Source organism: Felis catus, chromosome X (genome assembly GCF_018350175.1).
Source record: "Felis catus isolate Fca126 chromosome X, F.catus_Fca126_mat1.0, whole genome shotgun sequence".
Taxonomy (NCBI): domain Eukaryota; kingdom Metazoa; phylum Chordata; class Mammalia; order Carnivora; family Felidae; genus Felis; species Felis catus.
In genome coordinates, this window is record NC_058386.1 from 1,205,001 (window position 1) to 1,228,705 (window position 23,705).

The following is a 23,705-nucleotide window of genomic DNA, read 5'->3' on the forward strand; positions in this document are numbered from 1 at the left end:
ATCGAGTGCTTGGCTGGGTAGATGAAGGAGTGCCAAAGGTGACCAGAAGAGGCAGTTCGGGAAGCTGCCTGAACTCAGGATGAAGGAGCTGTACCTGGTGTATCACCCGCGGAAATGAAGGCAAACCACACTCTGAGTGTTTAGGCTCACGCACCTGCTTTATGGGCACAAAGGGGCTGTGGATCCAACCGTGTTAGACGATCATCGATACGTAGGCGGCTTTTCATGTCCCTGGAAATGGGACCGGCATGCATCAGGGTCCGTGCATCCTGGGACGCCGTGCTGCTGGCAATGGGAGGGGAACGTGACACAGGCACGGATTCCCAGCTGACCTGACGTTTCCACCTCCCGCCAGCAGGCTTTCACAGAGCACCTGATCACGCCGGAGGGAGGGGTGGGGGGCCAAGAGGTGGACGTAAGAAGGTGCACAAATAGACCTGAGTCCTGCCTTCAGGGAGCTGACAGTCTCCTGTGCAGGTGCACCCAGCGGAGTCATGCAAATTAAAGTATCAAAAAACTACACAGGTTCCCCCGAAAGCTTCCTCTCCTTCTAATCTGTCCCGTTCATCAAATCTCCAGAAGGGGTCATTTCAGTTAGGGTGCCAGCCAACCCCCCTCCTCAGCACCCTGGGGCTCCCTATGAATTTTCAATGGGTTGAAAATTCACAATGGGTTCAATTCACAATGTACCACCAGCCTCGTGGCAAGAAATGACACAAATCTACCACGCGGCAAGGACGCGGCCATCCGCAAGCCCGGAAGGAAACCAAAGGTGCCAAGTGCTTGATCTCACATTTTCAGGCTCCAGGACCGCGATAAGTCAATTCCTGCTGTTTGAGCAGGAGTGTGTTGTTACAGCAGCCACACTGATGGATACGCACGTCTTTACGTTCTGTGCGATTTTGCAAGCCCGGAGGTGCTGACAGACCAAGGGCCACTGACTGGTGATAGAGTGGTGATGTTAAATAGTGAGATTATATTGAAAGTGATATTTCATGAGTTGCATACATTTTCTTGGAATTGGGACAGAGAGACAGAGCATGAGCTGGGGAAGGGCAGAGAGAGAGGGAGACACAGAATCAGAAGCAGGCTCCAGGTTCTGAGCGGTCAGCACAGAGCCTGACGTGGGGCTCGAACTCACGGACCGCGAGATCATGACCTGAGCCAAAGTCGGACGCTCAACCGACTGAGCCCTCCGGAGGGCCCCCAGCCTTCTGGAATTTTTCAGTGTCCTCTTATGAAATACTTACCCCTGTTCCCATTTTCTTTGAACTGGATTAAATCCTTGCTCTTTGCAAGAATAATTTAAATGTTGGCCATGAAAAACCCAGATGTTTCTTGGTGAATGCTGAGCCCGTTTTGCTCACAGCAGTGTTAGAAACCAGGTCACAGCCAGGCGTTAGTGCTTTTCCAAGATGTATGTCCTGGCCCATTGGCTCGCCCCGCATATTTCCCAGATGGCTTGTGTAGAAACCTCGTACTGCTGAGGGTCTCAGTTACCCAGGATCAGCCCCGTCCTTTCCCAGAACTCCTGGGATTTATTCTGAGCCCTCAGTAGTGGGCACAACAGCTTAGTGGCAGTCAAGAATCCCCTCCCTCAAGCCCCGAACCTCACTGCCTGCGGCCACTGGTATTTTCTTGGGTCAGAAAAACACCCCGAGACATTGATCTCCTTCCTAGGATGGGTTGTGCCCCATGCAATCACCACGCAATGGCACCAGGGCAAGGCTGAGATGCCAACATGTCCTGCTGGGCTCTGAGTTGACTGCTCCTTCACCAGGAGGGTTGTGATGGTGGGTTGGCATCCCTTTACCACAGAGCTTTGCAGGGTGATGGTCTGAATGCCTTTATAACTCATTTAGCGGTGATGCTCATCGAATGCAATACGTCTTCATTCAGATGTGTCCTTGAAGGTCACTGCATTTATCCCCTCCAATGTGGAGGAAAAGCAAATCAGATTATGGAAATGGCCGAGCTGCCTTCGGAGTCGTTTGGATGGAGGGTTTAACATGTGTGCAGGGATGGGGGGATGAGGGGTGGTCTGCAGGGAACGTAGAGCTTCAATGGCGACACCAGAATTAGCTTTGCCAGGCACGGAAACCCTAAAACAGCACTGCTTAAAAATGGTGGGAAAGCAAACTGGTGCAGCCGCTCTGGAAAACAGTGTGGAGTTTCCTCAAAAAATTAAAAATAGATCTACCCTATGACCCAGCAATAGCACTGCTAGGAATTTACCCCAGGGATACAGGAGTGCCGATGCATAGGGGCACTTGTACCCCAATATTTACAGCAGCACTTTCAACAACAGCCAAATTATGGAAAGAGCCTAAATGTCCATCAACTGATGAATGGATAAAGAAGTTGTGGTTTATATACACAATGGAGTACTACGTGGCAGTGAGAAAGAACGAAATATGGCCCTTTGTAGCAACGTGGATGGAAATGGAGAGTGTGATGAGTGAAATAAGTGAGTGCCTTACTTTCTCTGCCTGAAATAAGTCAGGCAGAGAAAGACAGATACATATGCTTCCACTCATATGTGGATCGTTAGAAACTTAACAGAAGTCCGTGGGGGAGGGGAAGGAAAAAAAAAGGTTAGAGAGGGAGGGAGGCAACCATAAGAGACTCTTAAAAACTGAGAACAAACTGAGGGCTGGTGGGGGGTGGGAGGGAGGGGAGGGTGGGACATGGGCATTGAGGAGGGCACCTGTTGGGATGAGCACTGGCTGTTGTATGGAAACCAATTTGACCATAAATTTCATATTAAAAACAGTGACCTAAGTTTGATTCTCTCTCCAGTAAAGGTGACCCCGGGGCACATGGTCCGGGGCTGGTATGCTGGCTATGCGACGGATTCCTCGCAAACTAGGCTTTTCGCATCTCCCTGCTTCCCCACGCCTGGTGATGGTCCCCGTCCTCATGGTCCAGGACGATGCTCCCCGATTCCAGGATGCAGATGGGAGGAAGGGAAGGAGGACAGGGAAGAAAGGGCCAGCTGTGCGTGTCTTTGAAGGAAGGCTTGTGACATGTTGTATGACCAGTAGGCAACAGGGGAAGAGTTTTGTATGGGGATGTACTGGGCATGAATGATGGTGGCATTAATGATTAGCTCTGTGACCCTGGGTGATGCCGGACTTCCGCGAGGCTCAGTTTCCTGGCTTGCAACACGGCAATGATGATGATGCTAATCTTGATGGTGATGGTTGCCATATTAGTGACGGCCATCTGGATGGTGATGGTTGCCATATTAGTGACGGCCATGATGGGCTTACGTTGGAAGATAGGACAGTATATGTCCCATTGCACAGGTGAGGAGACTTAAACCCAGACAGATTAAGGAACCAGGGCGACGTCTCTTCCTCGAGGCACTCACGACCACGTTGTAAAACACACCGTGTGTTGTACTGAGTTATTAGCATCTTTTTTCGTTCATTTTTGTCCGCTCGTCCAGATGGACACTGGGATGGGCATGTCCTGCTGGGCTGGACACTGAGCCAGAACCTCCCCTGGCTTGTGGGTTAGAACCAGAATGGTGCCCGGCCCCCTTAAAGCACCGGATTGATCAACGTTTGCTGAGTTAACTCACAAAGAGGCGGAAGGAAGGAAGGGGAGAAGAGAAGGCGTGGGGGTCCTCAGGAGTCACAGAGTGGATTCTGCCGTGTGCCCTCTTTGATGTGCAGGCAGATGGGCTCACACCCTTCATTCTCGGACCCCTGTCGCCAGGTGAATGCATAAGGTGACTGTGGCCTCCTTCTGGTAGGAGAAGCCGTATCTGCAACCCGCCCAGGGGCCTCGACCTGATTCCCTACTTACCGTCATGTTTCTATAATCTTGCCTGTTCCGCTGCTCACCCGTGACCTTGTCTGTGACGTAGTGCAGGGAGGGGGCCGGGAGAGATGTTTTCTCACATCTTCTCTCAAAGGACACCCGAGGGGTCGCCTGGGTGGGTCAGTGGGTTAAGCGTCCGACTTCGGCTCAAGTCATGATCTCTCAGTCCGTGAGTCCGAGCCCCATGTCAGGCTCTGGGCTGACGGCTCAGAGCCTGGAGCCTGCTTTGGATTCTGTGTCTCCCTCTCTCTCTGAGCCTCCCCTATTCATGCTCTCTCTCTGTCTCAAAAATAAATAAACGTTAAAAAAAATTTAAAAGGACCACTGAGTGGACACCAACCAGGGGACACACACAGCAAGCAGGAGAGGAGGGCCCTTCCGTCTGCCTTCAGCGTGAACAGTGCATAGCCGGTGTGGGTATTGGCCCGGCTGGCACCAGCCTGAGCCTGTCCCTTTCCCCAGCTTCCTAGCAGTTAACAGCTAAAAAGTCATGCTCATTTATCTATTTATTTCTTTATTTGGAGAGAGTGCATGTGGGGGAGGGGCAGAGAGAGAGGGAGACACAGAATCGGAAGCAGGATCCAGGCTCTGAGCCATCAGCACAGACCCAGACGCGGGGCTCGATCCCACGGACCGTGAGATCGTGACCTGAGCCGAAGTCGGATGCTTAACCGACTGAGCCACCCAGGCGCCCCTCAGCTATGCCACTCTTTACTTGATATTTCCATCTTTGAAGACAGTTACGGTGTATACAGACGGATGGTTGGATATACATACACTTATGTATAAATGTGTGCATTATGGTATAGATTATATACTTATGTAATGTAATATATACTTTCACATATATTTGTATTTATAAAATGTATAACAAATTTATATAATATATAATGTATATGTTTATATTTAATATATAACGTATATACTATATGATATATACAATGCACATACAATTATATATTAATATGTATGTATTATATATAATGTATAATGTATACAATGCATGTATTATATATAATGTATATATGATTATATATAATGTATATATGATTATATATATTTATATGTATATAACATATACATATGTATATATGTACATATATGTATATGTATATTTATATTATATAACATCTAATTATACATTTGTATGTATGTTTATCCCTGTATATATTCTATGATATGTACGTAACTATGTATATTTGTATGTACATATAAATGTGTATATATGCAAATATATTATGTAGCATATATAATTATATATATTTATTTACATATTTATAATTATATTATATTTATATAATATTATATAATTATATAATTATACATATTTAAATATAAATATAGGGGCGCCTGGGTGGCACAGTCGGTTAAGCGTCCGACTTCAGCCAGGTCACGATCTCGCAGTCCGTGAGTTCGAGCCCCGCGTCGGGCTCTGGGCTGATGGCTCGGAGCCTGGAGCCTGTTTCCGATTCTGTGTCTCCCTCTCTCTCTGCCCCTCCCCCGTTCATGCTCTGTCTCTCTGTCCCAAAAATAAATAAACGTTGAAAAAAATATATATATATAATATTATATAATTATATATTTATATTTAAATATATATATAAATTATATACTTATATATAAATTTATATTTAAATATATGTACAAATTATATATTTATATATAATTACATAATTATATTATAATTTATTTATAATTTATATATTTATAATTATATTTATAATTTATATAAATTATATATAATTTATAAATATAATTATACAATTATATTTATAATTAAATATAATTATAATTATATATAATTAAATATAATTGTATAATTATATATAATTATTTGTATATTTATAATTATATTTATATCTATTTATATATAATTATATTTATATATTTATAATTATATAATTATATATGTATAATTATAATTATATATTTATAATATATATTTATAATAATTTATATATTTATAATTATATAATTATAATTTATAATTATAATCATATTTTGTACGTATATGTATGTGTACATATGTATATTTATGTATCTATATTGTATATATATATTTGTATATAATTGTGCATATGATACTACATGTTATATATAGTATAGAGATGTAAAGTATATGTTAGACAATGCATATATAACTTTATAAAGTTTACATTATATATTCTGTATATAATATGCATATTGTTTATCTTATGTCATGCATAATATATGAAAATATACAATATATCTAAATAATAGCTAATATACTTATCATGTGCATTATTATATGATATTATACTTATCATGTGCAATCTCCATACATGGAAACTGGGACAAACTTTCGGGATCTTCAGGTCCTTGCTACCAGCTATGTGGGCTCAGAGCTGGGCGACTGGCCATAGCCTGGTCCGTAGAACCAAGGTACCTTTCCACACAGGACACCCAATTCCAATTTTCTCACTTGACCTTCTTTAAATGTGATCACGGGCCCGTGCAACCAAGCACACTCTCAGTTTCTGTCTTCCCGCCCTCGTCCAGACTAACGTGTTGAAATAGTTCTGCACAGGCAGAAATATAAGGCAGACGTGCACAGCACGGGCCGTTTGGTTGATGAGCCACGCTTCCCGCCTGGTTTTACACAACTACCCAGGAGACGTGCTGGGTGGCCGCATCCTGCCGCACAGCTAGCTCCCAGGTTTGGGGCAACACCTTGCTTGGACGATACAGAAGGACTCACAGAAACTCAGGAAAGGAGACCCCATAGAGACCAGGCACCAAGAAACGTATTCAAGCCCAGTTCTGTGTCCTCCTGGACTTTGGAGGGTGAAGGTCTGTCCACTGATGCCCCGAATGTGTCCCACGCACCTGCAGCACCGACCTCACCTGGGAGCTTGTGAGCAATGCTGCTGTTTCTGCCAAAGCGATTCACAGAGGAAAAAGAATAAATCCTTGGACACAAAAGACACCAAGGCATCATTGTATTTTTCAGACTCTCTGGGGAAGGCTGTGGATGTGTACATGGGGATAAAGAACGGTGAAGTTTGTACCTTTGAAGTTTGTACCTTTGAGTTTGTGTCTCTGAGCCAGGCCCACGAGGCAGGAAGGTGTGGGAGTTTTGTGAATTCACATATTTTGCTTGGCGAGTAATGTTTGGTTAATGGGGCGTAGCCCCTGCTTCTGTGCAAGCACAGCCATACATTTTCTGTTTGGGACTTTATGGAGCCTGCTCCTGCTCTGGGATCGTCCATTTCACGTGTCAACTTGGTGCCCGGAGATGTGGGCCAAATAGGATCTGGAGGTTTCTGCGAAGGTTGTTTTTTTTTCATTGCTGTTGTCTGTTTTTGTTTGGTTTTGCATGAGATTAACATTTCTGTATACATATACCCATCCTGTCCGTTCTGTTTCCCTGGAGCGCCCTGACGAATGCAAGGGCTGAGCCTCCTTAGGGTCGGGCTCAGGACAACCGAGAGAGTGATAGGTAGTCGAGGTCAGGGTGTCTCCGAGAAACTTTACAACTGTGACTCTGTGTGATGAGTGCTTGCCATGGGTAGTTAGCTACCTGGAGAATCCCCGCTCCGTGCCTCCCACCTGCCACCTGTGCCCCTCCCCTGCCTCTGCCTTTGTCAGTCCCTACAGAGAGTCACCTGGGCTGCACGTGCAACTTCCTGGGCCTGGGCTGCGGGTGGACGCCCTGCCCCCTCCGCTTCCCTGCGCCACCCCGGGGGCTGGACCCTTTCTGCTCGTCCTGAGCCGTGTGCTTGGCCATCTTGTCTCCGTCAGGAAAGCACCTCCCGGCCGCAGGATCCCAGTCAGAGCCTTCGACGGGGTTCAAAACACCTTGGATTTAATTCTATGATTGCAAAATTAAGCATCCATTCGTGGGGAATTCTCTTTTCCAAAATTAAAGCACACACAGAGACACACACATATGAGAGCAGAAGAAATCCTGGCGCGATTCACGAGCCCACGCAGGTAGGGAAAAAATACATAGAACTGTAATAAAACATGTTTCTCACAACTCAGGTGGATGTGGTCAGGTGGCCGGAGGTAAAGGAAGAGAAGGGGTACGTTCAAAACGCTTCGGAAGGCAAGAATCTACCTCTTTGGGGGATTTGCAAGCATAAGTGACTATTATATATATATAATATACAATGTATTTATTATGGATTTATATATTATATATGTATATATTTATTATATGCATAATCATACATATAATTACATATGATAAATGGATTTATTATATACAATTATATATAACATTATATAAGTATATAATAAATATATTTGTTATATATAATTATAATATAATGTTAAACAAGTATTATAGAAGTATTATAGAAGGATATAATAGATTTATTATATATAATTATAATGTTATATATAATAATTATATATAATAAATCTATTTATTATATACTTATATATTATATACATGATATCTATTTTAAGATTTGTTTATTATATGCATAATCATACATATAATTGTATATATATATATAATCATACATATAATTATATATAATGTATATATATAAATATATATAATTAAATATTTTATATATAAATATATATATAATTAAATATCTTCTATATAAAATATAAATAGGGGCGCTTGGGTGGCTTGGTCGGTTAAGCGTCTGACTTCGACTCAGGTCATGATCTCACGGTCCGTGAGTTCGAGCCCCGTGTCGGGCTCTGTGCTGACAGCTCGGAGCCTGGAGCCTGTTTCGGATTCTGTGTCTCCCTCTCTCTCTGCCCCTCCCCTGTTCATGCTCTGTCTCTCTCCATCTCAAAAATAAATAAACATTAAAAAAAGATTAAAAAAATAAAATAAAATAGAAATAATAAAAATATAAAAAATAATAAAATATATAAAATATAAAATTTATATATATAAAATATAATATATAATATAAAATATATATAAAATATATTATATATAATTATATGTATGTATAATTATATATATACAATAAATTATATATAATTTATTTTATGCATAATCATACATATAATATATACATATAATTTATATACATATAAAAATATATACATATATAATTATATATAATTACATACATATTATATATATCACTATATATAGATCGATTTATTATATATAACTATAAATGTAATAATGTTATATATAATTATATATAATAAATAAATGGATTTATTATCATGTATTATGTATTATTAATATAGGTGATATATATTTAAGATTTTTTTATTATGTGCATAATCATGCATATAATTATATATAATACATTTGTTACATATAATTGTACATATATAATTATATACTATATTATATATGTGATATATATTTACTTTACTATGCATTTATTACATACGATAATGTATAATATATAGTAAATATATAATAAATATCGTGATATATATAATAACATATATAATAAGTAAATAAGAAAGCATTTGACATAGTAAGAAAACAAAGTCCTCTCTGCCACTATGTTTGACCAAAAGAGAACAAACTTTCTGATGGCACCTGTCCGGGGGAGATATTCCAAACTACGTTGTGGTGGGTTATGTGTGTTTAGCAGTTTGTAAAGTACATAGGGGTGTGTGCGTGTGTGTGTGTGTGCGTGTGTGTGTGTGTGTGCGTGTGTGTGTGTGTGTGTGTGTGTGTCTGGGCCGAGCACACGTATGAGCGGAGCGCTCCAGGCTGAGGCAGGTGCATGCGTGCAAGGCCCGCAGTCGTGGAGACACAATTGGAGGCGCGAGAGCTCAGACGCGCTCCGGTTCCCCAAACACGTCACCGCGCCGCCCAGACTTTGGTTTCTCAGCCTGAGCGCGGAGGTCCCCGCAGAGCCTCCCGGGTCAGACCAGCTGCCTGCACGCGTCTCACGTCTTCCTGATGCAGAGAGGTCCCTGCTCGGCTGCGAAGGGGGGGTCGGACGTGAGCAGCAGCCCGGTCCCCACCGCTCATCCCAGGTTGCACGCGTGTCCGGGGCCCCCTCCCTGCGCCCGCCAGGCCCGTCCGGGTTTGAAGAAGGGAAACTCGAAGGTGCACGGAGGTCCCGTCTGGACGACAGTCTGAGTCAGATGAGCTTTCGAACGAGTCTGTCTTTGCCTCTGGAGAGGGCGTGGGGCGGCCACATGCCTCCTGTTCTCCAGGGTTCCTGACAACCGTTGGTGCAAAGATCTTTCACAGCGAACAAAAATTCCGGATGTGTTTCCTGCAGCAGGTGCACACGTACAAACAGACCTTATCCCTAATTGTGAAGGTGCTTTTGTTTGTTTCCTGTATCATGTCCCCTGGGACATGCACGGACCTCACGGTCAAACATCCACGTGGGAGACCCCTTTGAGGACAAGAAGAATGCCACCAGTTTGCTTTTTTTTTTTTTTTTTTTGGGAAAGTGCCTTTTTATTCTTTATACGTCCTCTGCCTGTCAATGCACAGAGGATACGGAGATTCGAATGCGGAGCATGCCATGTGACCACCTGCTGTGTCCGAGGGGGCTGAGGGCAGCCCTGTGGGCGTTTGGTCGGGGACACAGTGCGTGACGTTAGCACAGCCGACCCCTAGGGGACTTCTGCTGTGATGTGGTGTACTGACCAAGCCCTAGACTCTGAGTTCTCGGGGGAAATCTGGGACGCAGACACCAGGGCTGTGAGAGCCACGGCCACTTGCAGGGAGAAGCCAACAACAATTCCGGGCAAAGCAGTTTCCTGCCTGGAAGGAAGGTCCTTCCGATTCCACAATTCTGAGCCGTGTGGGTTTTCCGACAGCTCACGAGCATGTTGTGAATACCAGTTCTGTCTTCTGCCCGCCTCTGACGCTGTCTGTACGTGTATCCAAGCCCTTGCACATGAGGTCATGCGTAATATATGAAAATATACAATATATCTAAATAATAGCTAATATACTTATCATCAGCCTTGATGTTGTCATTAAGAAAACAATGGCCATAAAAGCATCTTCCTGGCCAGGGCTCTGGTGGAGACAGAGGGAGTCGATGCACAGGTTTTATTTGATCTGTGACTCATTGATGGTGCATGGCGAGCACACAGAGGCCACGGGCACACTCACCTGCACTCAGCCCACGCTTACCAGGTTCTCCGGGTCTCCTTGAGCACAGAGGGCACGGGGATTGTTCTGTGCGGGTTTGGTTCGCGCCAACTCACATCCAAGGCGTTAGACGGGATCCTCCCTCAAGTGAAAGGAGCATCTTGAGTTTCTGAAATTATAAAAAAGACCCATATCAGCACAGTCATGGGTGCCCAGGTTCTTAAAATACCCTGCCTGGTACGGGTGTCTTTCCCAAACAAATGTGACGTGTTTTTTTTTTTTTTTTGGTAGCATATGATATTTGAGGGGATTGTAGAAAATACTTAAATTCTTAAAAAGGTTTTCAATTCTAAATATTAATGTAGGAGGATGTTCCCCCTTCTTTAAGGGGCACTAATCTACAGAGAAAAGTACTGAACCAATGAAAATCAGCCAATTCTGGTTTTGTCCCTTGGAGAGGAAAATGCAAATTATGTGGTCATAGTCCAAAAAAATCCTATTAAGGGTACTTTTTTCCTGTTCCTTGGCTTGAGAGATGTGAGGGCACGGATACGTTCTCTGCACCCTGATTTTAGCAAGGCATTTGCACATCATAATCTGTTTTGCCTTAGGTTTTTGATGGTTTTATTTTATTTTATTTTATTTTTTTGAAGTGCGGATTAAGAATGGAACCCTCTTTTCATGTTCTGAGTGCTCCTGATGCAAATAGTCAGCCGTGACAAAAATTGTTTGATTTAGGGGATAGACGGTTTCACTGCAGGATTCCCTAGAGCGGTTCCCTGTACAGAGCATGACTAGAACACTGCAGAATTACTGAGAGAAAAGCCATGGTCTGAGTGGACTGTATTTGAAATTATTGCCACGGTATTTGGGGGACAAAGAGCTCATTCCCCTATGGTCTTCCCCATGGAATTCTTTTTTCTAATTTATTTTTAATGTTTATTTATTTTTGACAGGGACAGGGACAGAGTGTGAGCAGGGGAGAGGCAGAGAGAGAGGGAGACACAGAATGGGAAGCAGGCTCCAGGCTCCGAGCTGTCAGCACAGAGCCCGACACGGGGCTGGGACCCATGAACCGTGAGATCGTGACTTGAGCCGAAGTCGGATGTTTAACCACTGAGCCGGTCGGTGCCCCAACCTGTGGAATTTTTTTTTTTAATGTTTTTATTTATTTTTGAAGGAGAGAGAGAGACAGAGCATGAGTGGGGGAGGAACAGAGAGAGAGGGAGACCCAGAATCCGAAGCAGGCTGCAGGCTCTGAGCTGTCAGCACAGAGCCCGATGTGGGGCTCGAACCCACCAACTGTGAGATCATGACCTGAGCCGAAGTTGGATGCTTAACTGACTGAGTCCCCAGGCGCTCCCCTGTGGAATTCTTAATCACGAATTCCCCCCCATTACTGCCGGGAAAATCCAATAGCACTCTGCCATTTCTTATGTCCAAGATGAAAAGAAACCAGACCAGCTGGACCCTTCTGTTATTTTCATTCCCCGTAAACCCTTGGAGAGTTTTCTTTATTTTATCTGGTTTGACACATCTGCCCGTGTCTAGGATCGGGTCTGTTTTACGTTTTCAGTGAGACCTCTGACGTCACCATTTTTTTTCCCCATGATTCCTTCGGCTGACAACGTTTGTCTTCTAATCATTTCTATAATTATTTCTTCTGCTCCATCTATGGGAAGGCAGGAAGGACTGAGTGGGTTCAGAGACCTGAGGGAAGGTTGGTGTGCCTGACGTGGGGAGGGCAGGTGGGATGGGAGGGAGAAATGGAGGGGTTGAGGCATGAGAGTACGTGGTCTTGGAGGAGGTGCTGGGGTGCCAGGCAGTCGTCGACAGCCCGTGGCATGTGAGTGGCTCTGGATGGATGGTGTCATGGCGGCTGCCTCTGCATCAATGCTTGGAGAACGATAGGAAAGGGCAAGTGAGAGCATGTAGTCAAGCGTGACCATGGTCCAAGATGGTGGTGGTTGTTGGGTCCTGGCTGGTGGCCACCATGATGGAGAAAATGGGGCAGACTGGAAGTACTTGCTTTGGAGAGAATGGACAAAGCCTGAAAGTGTTCCGAATGTGGGGGAGAAGGGGATGTAAGAGTCAGGCATGCGCTCGGGATTCTGGTTTGAGCATCTGGATGATGCTGTTTATGACAATGGGGAAGGCTGAGTACATGGAGTGAATTGTGTCCCCCAGAGTTCACATGGGGAAGCCCTACTCCCCCAGTGGGATGAGGTTCAGAGGTGGGGTCTTTGGGAGGTGATTAGGGTCAGACGAGGGTGGGTTTACTGTCCTTGTAAGAAGAGATGAACTCATTCCTTCTGCCATGTGAAAATGCACAAGCCAGGAAGACAATCCTCCCCAGAATCTGACTGTGCTGACACCGGGGTCTCACCCTTGCAGCCTCCAGAGCAGCAAGAAAATAAATTTGTGCTTAAGCCATCCCTCCCCACACCCCCCGTCTACGGTATGCTGTTACTGCAGCCTGAGCTAACATACGAAACGTGAGGGACTTCTGCCTTTCTTTTAAGGAACTCCTCTTTGTTTCTGCAGAAGCTTCCTTTCTCATCAATAATATTGGTCATGCAGACTTACAGTGAACTCCTCAAGCATTCAGCCCACCTTTTGTCCAATTAAGTCCGTCTAAACCTATTAAAATAATTGTATTGGTGTCTTGGCAACCAGAAGGTCCTTGCTTCTCGTATGATAACCAGACTCGGGTGAGGACAAGACCTAGGACAGACGTGAATGGACAGGAGGATGATTCGTCACCAGCAGACCCCAGCTGGAGGGGACGTGGAGACATATGTTAAGACATAGATTTGTTTCCGACAACTGCCATGACAAAATACCAATGGGGCTCTTTGAGCAGGAGAAACGTATTCTCTCAGTTCTGGAGGCTAGAAATCCGAGGTCGAGCTGTCAGCAGGGAGGGTTCCGTATGGATTCCCTGAAGAACAATCTGTTTCGGGACTCAGTGGTTTCCCAGGAATCGTTGGCCACTCTTGGCTTGTGGATGTATCTCTTCAACCTCCGCCTTGTGTCTTCACATGGTCTTCTTATAAGGACACTAGTCCTATTGGATCCAACCTTGTAGGATATCAACCTGACTAATTACGTGCACAAAGATCCTGTTTCCAAATAACACCCTCTTTCGAGGCTCTGAGTGCATGTGAATTTTGAGGGGACACTCTACCACCCGGTGTCGTGCCCTTGGCTAACATGTCCTCCTTTCCCTGTTTTCTGTCCATATGGGATCTTTCTGGTTCCTGCCAAAGTGGAAACAGACTTGTAGTGTGGGCGTCAGGAAGAAATAACACATCCTGGTTTCCTTTCTCCCGGCTGGGCCACTGACTTGGAAAGTTCTACCCTGACTAGCTCTGGTGAGTTTCTACCCTACAGTTCCTGGGAAATGGGCAGTTAGAAGGGTACAGAGCCCAGGTATAAAATGCTCAGCTGCCTCATCCTTCATGCAATGGACATCTGGTCACCCTCCTCCACCTCAGCTCTGCCAATCCTGAGCTGATGTATTAGTTAGCTATTTCTGTGTAACAAAAGTCCTCCCAAACTTAGCAGCTTAGAACAATTCAGATGTATTATTTCACAGTGGCGGTGGGTCAGGATTCTAGGAATGAGTCAGCTGGGTCCTTTTCTTAGGGTCTCAATAAACTGCAAATAAAGAATCGGCCAGGGCTGTGTTCTCATCTGAAGATTGAATTTCTCTTCCAGTTCATTCTTGTTGTTGGTGAAATTCACCTTCTCCTAAGGGGATCCTCTGAGTACGTCAGGCACACCCTGGATAATCTCCCTCTGATGCAGTCGAAGTTACCTGATTAGTAGCATTGTCCCAAGAGTGACATCCACCATGCTCACAGGTCCAGGTCATACTCCAGGGGAGGGGATTATACAGGGTGTGTGCACCAGGGGATGGAAATCTGCAGACCATCTCAGAATCCTGCATACCATAGTTCCTTTCCATCCCGTCTGTGCCTCCGAGGTTGCAGTGTGCCTTCCAGAGAGCTCACCTGATGTCTGGCAGGTGCCTCGCCAAACTCCCGGGGTGTCCACATCTCCTGAGAAGGGTCCCCTCCCTGCTCTGTAAAGGACGTTGATGGGCTCAAGGTGCAGGCAGCATTGCACAAACCAATTGCATTTTCCTGAAATTGGATCTCTCTGCTTTTTAAGAGGCACATAGAAGCCTTGTTTTCAAGGAGGAAGTGTTCTTAAAATATCCTTTAAAACACCCCACAAATACGTGCGGGGCTTAAGAAAGCACATTCCCTCCTGTGACCCTGTCTGGGCTGTCTCAGACATTTTTCTGCTTGCTTGACCACCTGCCCGGTCTGGCCCCTTTGCCCAGAACATTCTCTTCCAAATGATGCCACTATCCTTAATTCTCCCAAGATAAAAGAGTGATAATCAGTCCCCTTGTGTGATGGACACATCAGAAGCCTGAATCTCCTCACCCCAGCTTTGCACACTGTATGTGCCTGAGCATCAGATAGCCCCGTGCCCTTGTCTCCAGCCATGTGGCCAGGCTCAAAGGGGCTGGGACAGCAGACGGGGTCCACTCAGGGCTGCCTTGTCTAGGGAGGGATTGGGATTGTACCCCCAGGGACAAAGGGCTACATTACTAAGGGATTTGTAGTTTTATAGGACCTCCCTGATTCCTTGTAACTGAGGTAAGACATCATGTCCAGAACTTTCCATCCCCCGAAACTGAAGCTAGGTCCCCACGAAACACTGAAACCTGTCCCCAGCAGCGTATACTTCCAAGTCTATAGATGTGACTCCTGTAGGGACGCCGTAGACGTGGGATCACACAGGATTCGTCCTTCTGTGTCTGGTTTATGTCCCTCACCACGATGTCCCCAGGGTCCCTTCGCATGATCGCAGGTACAGGACGTCCATGCTTCTCAGGGCTGAGCCACATTCCGCTGTGTGCCTGGACCACATTTGCTCATCCGCTCATCTGTTGATGAACACACGGGTTGCGTCCCACGGTGGACAAAGGTGCCCATCTGTCTACATCCCTTGTTATTTTCCGTTCTTTTCTTGGTTGGTTTGCATGTCAGCCACCCTGATGGGTGTGCCGAGTCCCATTTTATTCCTCATCGAAACTTTTTCTCCCCCTGCCTCGAATCTGCACTGATGAAGGATCTGCAGCGACACATTCATCTGTGTCTTCACATGCACTTGACATCTACTGCTGCTGAGGGTACACCTGTCGGCCTGAAATTCACGCGGAACCTCCGGATGGCTCCCAGGAGGAGGACAGGATGGGTGATTTATCAGCATTGGTTTTGTTGTCTGGCTGTGCCCAGGGGACCTGAGTTCTGAGGGTTTGGGGCAACGGCCAGTGCCCCCTGGTGGCCCCACGTGCTCCCCACACTTCCCAGCATGCCTTGCAGGGAAATGTCGTCCACACTAAGATCCCGGGGTTCCAATACAATCTGGGCCCCCCTGACCCATTCAGGGGGACAATAATGAGCGTTTGGACCCCTTTGAGGATTTGAAAGTGGTGTCTTCACCTGATGAGACCCAGCGGTGGGCAAACAATGCTGGTGAGTTCACGCTGAAATTCTCCCAAATCCAACAAGGACGGTGTTGGATGCCCTCTCTGGCTGCCACCTGATTTTGCTGAGAAGGTTAATTATTTTCATGCTCTTTGTAAAGCAGAACAAATTACAGTGAATTTGAGAGCCAGGGGCAGTAACATTAGGTTGGGGTAGGGTTCGTGGAGAGCAGTTGGGGAGCCAGGATGGGATCACCCGAAATGAGAACACCCACCCAATTTTTGCACTGGCTTCTTCCGTGAGCCGTATGGCAGGACAGTAAATCTCACTCAGTAAATGGACTCAGTCCCCAGTGGGCTCGCACCCAGGGTCATCACAGGAGGGCACAGTGCATGGCATGTTGTGGGGTTTTATACTGAGTTACAAACTACGCCGGGGAAGGAACTGCGAATGATCTCACAAAATTAATTCTGGTTGTGTCAAAATCAAATCTTTCATAAAATGTGCCAGCTTGAATGGTGGCAAACTGATTCTTTCATCCACCTTTGCCTGTATTTTTAAAGTATATAAATTGAGGGGCCCCCGGGAGGCTCAGTCGGTTGAGCGTTTGACTTTGGCTCAGGTCATGATCTCACGGTTTGTGGGTTCGGGCCCCGCGTCGGGCTCTGTGCTGACGGCTCGGAGCCTGGAGCCTGCTTCCGATTCTCTCTCCCTCTCTCTCTCCCCTTCCCCACTCGTGCTCTCTCTCTCTCAAAAATAAACATTAAAAAAATTTTAAAAATAAGAAAATGTATCAAGTGACTTATTTTTTTATATACACTTCCCTCCTTATCATTGGTCTTACCTTGAGGCTGGCCTCAAATGCACAATCGCGCATCTTTGAGCTCAGTTTTTTGGAAGAATGGCTTCCTGTTTCCCAAACAATATCGCACCCGTTGCCCGTTCTCAACATTGGCAGGCAACGCCGGGCTCGTTTGGTTAATGTTGGGAAACCGAACGGAGCCTCCGTCATACCCGGGAGTTTTGTGCGTGGATTTAATCACCCGGACACAATGCCCAGTCGCTGCTGTTAGACCCACGTGTTCACAGACAACACAAGCACAGAGAGCCCACAAACTTTGGAAACAGAGAAGCTCATGCTCGAGGCTCGGGGAGCCTCTCGGAGAGGCTAGCTTTGCCTCAAGAGGGCTGAGCATTATGTAGCCGACAAGGAGAGTGGGGCTCAGCCATCGGGAGCAGGGATGTGAAGGTTCCTGCAGAGAACCCACGAGACCTCACCGATCAAGCAACCCGAGAGTCCCTTTCATTCTCTTGGGGAGCCAGAAACCACACACTCATACGAGCATGGTCAACGCGGAGGGAATGTGTTTGCATCCTTAAGACAAACTGCTTGACTTTTACCCATAAACCAGAATGAAGAAGCTTTATCCTAAAGCAAATACTCAATCGATTTCGGGCAGTGCCTGTATTTTTCTTTAACGTAGTCAGCAGACCCCGAGTACGTGCCCTGTAGGATCAGAAAGGGGCTTCTGAAATATTTCCTCCTGTTCCCTGTCTCCTGCGGTGATCATTCCCTTGGCTGTGCAACGTTTTTAGTTCGATGTAACATTTAAAAATCTTCAGTTATTATTTCTTTTCGAGAGAGACAGACGGGCCGAAAGAGAGGGAGGCAGAATCCCAGGCAGGCTCAGAACGTCCGCACAGAGCCAGACATGGGGCTCGAACATAGGACCGTGAGATCATGAGCTGAGCGTCCGACTTTGGCTCAGGTCCTGATCTCACAGTTCATGGGTTCGAGCCCCGCGTCGGGCTCTGTGCTGATGGCTCAGAGCCTGGAACCTGCTTCGGATTCTGTGTCTCCCTTTGTCTCTGCCCCTCCCCTGCTCAGGGTTTCTGTTTCTCAAAAATAAATAGACATATGGGGCACCTGGGTGGCGCAGTCGGTTAAGCGTCCGACTTCAGCCAGGTCACGATCTCGCGGTCCGGGAGTTCGAGCCCCGCGTCGGGCTCTGGGCTGATGGCTCGGAGCCTGGAGCCTGTTTCCGATTCTGTGTCTCCCTCTCTCTCTGCCCCTCGCCCGTTCATGCTCTGTCTCTCTCTGTCCCAAAAATAATAAACGTTGAAAAAAAAATTTAAAAAAATAAAAAAAAAATAGACATTTAAAAAAAAATCTTGAAAGACAACCACTTCTCTCTCATTAATTCAGCTTCTAAAACTGTTTGCCCAGATAATTTCCTTCATCCCTCCCATGTGGATTGCTAAAGAGTCAGCATTTAAGTGGTACTTCGGGCGTGACAAGTAGAGACGAGAGGGGTGGGATCCCCATGTCAGGAGGCCGGATGCAGACGTGTAAACCGTGAGCTCCCGTGCGTCCCTGCTAATGGCAGACAAATCGATCAAACGTGCACAGTTACAAACACTTGGACAGGCGCCCAAGGTTGCCCGGGGTTGAGGGTAGGGGACCTGGGGGGAGGGACAGGCACAGCCAGCAGGATTTTAAACAAATACTTGATTTTATTTTTTTACTTTTATTTAAACTTTTTTAATGTTTAGTTATTCTTGAGGTGCGGGGAGGAGGGTCAGAGAGAGAGGGAGACACAGAATCCGAAGCAGGCTCCAGGTTCCGAGCTGTCAGCACAGAGCCCAACACGGGGCTTGAACCCACAAACTGTGAGATCACGATCTGAGCCGAAGTCGGATGCTTACCCGAGTGACCCCCCAGGCACCTCGTAATGTATTAATATCGGCTTATCACTTGTGACAAGGGCACCAAATGATTTTCTAAGTTCCTAGGTCTCCCCTCTCCACAATCTGCTTGTGGAAGGAGAGAGGTCTGGAGCGAAGATCCTGGTGTATCTGTGATGTCAGCCAGCACACCTGCCCATCCCTGGGTCACCCTTGTGCCCAGGTCACCAGTGCACCTGCTTGTCCCCATGGAAGACACTGTTGGCAGAGTATTTGGAAACTATCTCTACTGTCTGCTCAGTTTCTCTGTTAAGTCTGAAAGTCTACCAGAAAAACCTGTGTTCACTATCCAGAAGAGTAATTCCTGAATTCTGTGAGTGCCACCAAGGGTATGAATGGGGAGCTGCCCTGGGCTGGACTCATGGGCGGAGGGACCTGAGGTCTGAAGAGGAAACAGGTGTGACCAAGGCTGGAGGTGGGGGGCGGGGAGGGTGGCTGAGCACTGAGGAGTAAGTCCTGAGAGCTCAGGTCTGTGTGGGGTGGGGGCAGGGGGGGGGTCTCCCTGGAAAGCAGGCCGGGCTGCAGAGACAGGGGTGAAAGGGTGTCCTGGAGCCAGGCCCCGGAAGGCACAGGTGCACGTTCGAGCTCATTCATCACCGCCCAGACCCCCTGCCCCTCACCTGTGCAGATGGATGGGAGGTGGAAAACGGGCTGTGTCTGACACAGCCCTGGGGGCCCGCAGGGCTGTGTGCAGAACCATTCTGAGGCAGCAGCCAGCCTGGACGGGAGGCGCTGCACGTGAGAAGCCCCAAGGCGGCCCCCGTGGTGACTCAGCTTTCCCTCCAAAGCCACTCCCTGGGGCCCCTTGGCCCGCTCCACACTGCGACCTCGCACACCAAGCCGCAGGCCGCGGATCATGTGAGTGGCACGCCTTGGTCCCTGCAGAATTTCACATCTAGGAAACAACAGCCCTGTGGCCGGATGAATGACACCCAGGGAGGCTCCTGGGTGGAGACACAGCCACGCCCCATCCCCAAGAGGAAAATGTTCCTAAAGGAGATGTGGATGTTGAGTACAGACACAGAGGGGGGCTCTGTGCTGACAGCTCAGAGCCTGGGACCTGCTTCGGATTCTGGGTCTCCCTCTCTCTCTCTGCCCCTCCTCTGCTCACTCTCTGTCTCTGTCTCTCTTTAAAATATAAATAAATAAACATTGGGTCGCCTGGATGGCTCAGTCGCTTAAGCGTCTGACTTCAATAAACAAACAAACGTTGGTTCCCCTGGATGGCTCAGTCGGTTAACCATCCGACTTCAATAAACAAACAAATGTTGGGTCTCGCCTGGATGGCTCAGTCGCTTAAGCGTCCGACTTCAATAAACAAACAAACATGGGGTCGCCTGGATGGCTCAGTCGGTTAAGCGTCCGACTTCAATAAACAAACAAACAATGGATCACCTGGACGGCTCAGTAGGTTAAGCGTCCGACTTCAATAAACAAACAAACGTTGGTTCCCCTGGACGGCTCAGTCGGTTAAGCGTCCGACTTCAATAAACAAACAAACGTTGGTTCGCCTGGATGGCTCAGTCACTTAAGCGTCCAACTTCAATAAATAAACAAATGTTGGGTCGCCTGGATGGCTCGGTCGGTTAAGCATCCGACTTCAATAAACAAGCAAACGTTGGGTCGCCTGGATGGCTCAGTTGGTTAAGCATCCAACTTCAATAAACAAGCAAACGTTGGGTCGCCTGGATGGCTCAGTTGGTTAAGCATCCGACTTCAATAAACAAGCAAACGTTGGGTCGCCTGGATGGCTCAGTCGGTTAAGCGTCCGACTTCAACAAACAAACAAACGTTGGGTCGTCTGAATGGCTCAGTCAGTTAAGTGTCTGACTTCAGCCCAGGTCATAATCTCGCAGTTTGTGAGTTCAAGCCCCGTGTCAGGCTCTGTGCTGACAGCTCGGAGCGTGGAGCCTGCTTCAGGATTCTGTGTCTCCCTCTCTCTCTTCCCCTCCCCTGCTCACGCTCTGTGTCTCTCTTTCTCAAAAATAAATAAATAAACATTAAAAAAACCTTCCACTGTCTGATTTTGGCATTCATTTGTGGGTCTTGGCTGCACTATTTTTTTTTTCACTGTGTTGTTTTTCTATTTTGCACATTCCTTTTACATATATTAATTGAAGTTGTTAAAAAAAAAGATGTGTGTCTTCTCCACCATGTGTCTATTTAATCATGTAATTATGTCTGTATGGCTTTGTGGATATTTACCTAGTTCTTTGGGTTACTATGCAGTCTGCTGTGATTTATTGTGTGGTTCACGTGGCTATAGATTTGTGGGTTTCCTGCTCTGGTCCTCGACCATCAGCCTTGTCTCCAAGAAACCCTGGCCCCTTTCATTGGGGGAGGTGTGTTGTTTTTAAAGGTCTTTAAAAATGTGTAATATTAGGGTTCCTGGGCAGCTCAGTTGGGTGAGACTCCAACTCTTCAGCTCAGCTCAGGTGTTGAACTCACAGTTGTGAGTTTGAGCCCCGTGTTGGGCTCTGTGCTGGGCGTGGACCCTACTTAAAAAAAAACTTAAAGTTAATTATTGAATTTCTTATTTCTGCCCCCCCCCTTTTTTTAAATTTGTAATTTTGAAGTAATTGCAAATTCTCAGGAAGTTGGAAAGATCAAACTGAGAAGTCCCATGGACCCTCTCAGCCAGTTTCTCTAACGATTAAGGTTATGTAAAAATAACACACTTTTTTTCACTTTTTTTTCTTTTTCCTTTTTTCTTTTTTGGTCCTACTGCCTGCTCGTCCTCTGTACTTTCTCATCCCCAGCATTTTACAGTAAGCTTGAATTTAATTAATTAAGTGATTGAAACACTAAGACTTTGTGGTTTTGAAGTCTGGGTCCAGAACGGCTTTATCTGAATGACTGCAGGTTTTTTGTTTTTTTTTTTTTTTATGTTGCCTGGGTTTTGTTTTGCTTTGCTTTTTTCTTAGTTGAGTGTGGTATCTGCTTCTTCTGCAGTGACTGGTTTACTGTGTACTTGTTTCTTTTTCAGACGAGCTGGTTGACTTCCTTCTTGGTGTGGCTGACAAAGCCAGTGTGGTGTAGACAGGAGTGATGTTTCTTGTTCCCTTTTAAAGTGAGGGTTTGGGGGCACCTGGGTGGGTCAGTTGCTTAAGACTCCTTCAGCTCAGGTCACGATCTCCCATTTCGTGAGTTCGAGCCTCGTGTCGGGCTCTGTGCTGACAGTTCGGAGCCTGGAGCCCGCTTCGGATTCTGTGTCTCCCTCTTTCTGCCCCTCCCCTGCTCATGCTCTATTGTCTCTGTCTCTGTCTCTCTCTTTCTCAAATATAAATAAACATTTAAAAAATTTAAAGTGAGGGTTTGGCCCTTGGGGGTCCCAGGTGTATTTTGGGGAGGGTTTCTTATGAGCTGCTCACATTTGCACCGAGATTAAGGAAAACAGACGCTCACCTTTGCTGGTTCTCCAACACCCTCAGGGAAACGTCCAGAGACTGGTCTGTTATAACCATTCTTGGTTTCACCTTCAGATTATTCCTTGGTTTCCAGCCAGCTCAGTACTTTAGAGGGATAACTTTTTTTTTTTAACTTTGAACATTTTATTATTATTATTATTTTTTATTTTATAGAGAGAGCGTGAGCAGTAGAGGGAGACAGAGAGAGAATCTTAACCAGGATCCCAGCTCAAGATGGAGCTCGATGGGGGCTCGACCTCATGACCCTGGGATCATGACCTGAGCTGAAATCAAGAGTCAGAAGCACAACTGACTGAGCCACCGATCTGCCTCTGTTCTTTAGGGGGGATGTTTTTATCTATCAAGACCCAGCCAATGACCACCATTACGGATGAATATGCCACCAGCCGGCCTTGAGTGATTCTGCATCTGTGTGAGGCAATGGACTTAGTCTGTGAAAGCTCACACCTTTACAACAAGGTGGAGGGATCCCATTCCTTGGTATTGACCCAAATGAGCTAAAAATGTATGTCCACAGTGGAACCTGTGACTTAAGATTCCACGTGTGGGGCGCCTGGGTGGCTCAGTCGGTTAAGCATCCAACCTCAGCTCAGGTCATGATCTGGCTGACCTATCTCATTAGCATATGGCCCTCCAGGTCCTTCCCTGTTGATGAAAATGGGTTTCCTTCATTTTCAGGACTGAGTAATGTTCCGTTGTGTGTACGTATAGATTGGGGGTTTCAGTGGACGTTCCAGAGCTTAGAAGCCCTTGAGATCCCACTGGAGTGAGGTCCAAGCACAAGTAATAATCGAGCACAAGTGCCGATCTCCAGCAAATCTTTCTGGAAGCCTGTCTCATCCTGTATTATCTTTCAACTCTCTGGCCCCACTGCCTGTTGCTTCCCTGCAAAATGCAAATGGCACGGTGAAGAAAGATATGAAAATGCACGGATTTATAGTCCAGATGCTAGTTTCTGGAGAAGCAGGTCGAAAGTGTGGACACAGCCACCATGTCTGCTGGCCTCCTGGTGGAGAGAACACAGCCGTGACGCGAGCCACACACAAAGCCATGCAGCTGGTCCCCAGCACACGCACAGCGGCCTCAGCGACAATCCCAGGACCCAAATCAGAATTCAGAATCTGATGTGGTGCCACATCTCGTCCCCTGGCAAATGACAAACAGTGTCTTGCTGAG

The 23,705-nt window shown here is 46.3% G+C and overlaps 1 protein-coding gene across 3 annotated transcripts in view; it reads right to left on the reverse strand.

Annotated features, from left to right (window-relative positions):
- Positions 1 to 10,191: 10,191 nt before the first annotated feature.
- DHRSX (dehydrogenase/reductase X-linked) overlaps positions 10,192 to 23,705 on the reverse strand; it is a 221,320-nt gene continuing 207,806 nt past the window's right edge. For all 3 annotated transcript variants that reach the window (XM_045051165.1, XR_006593306.1, XR_006593307.1), the window contains one exon: positions 10,192 to 11,018. The gene's annotated coding sequence lies outside the window, so the exon portion shown is untranslated. The remainder of the gene's footprint in view (positions 11,019 to 23,705) is intronic.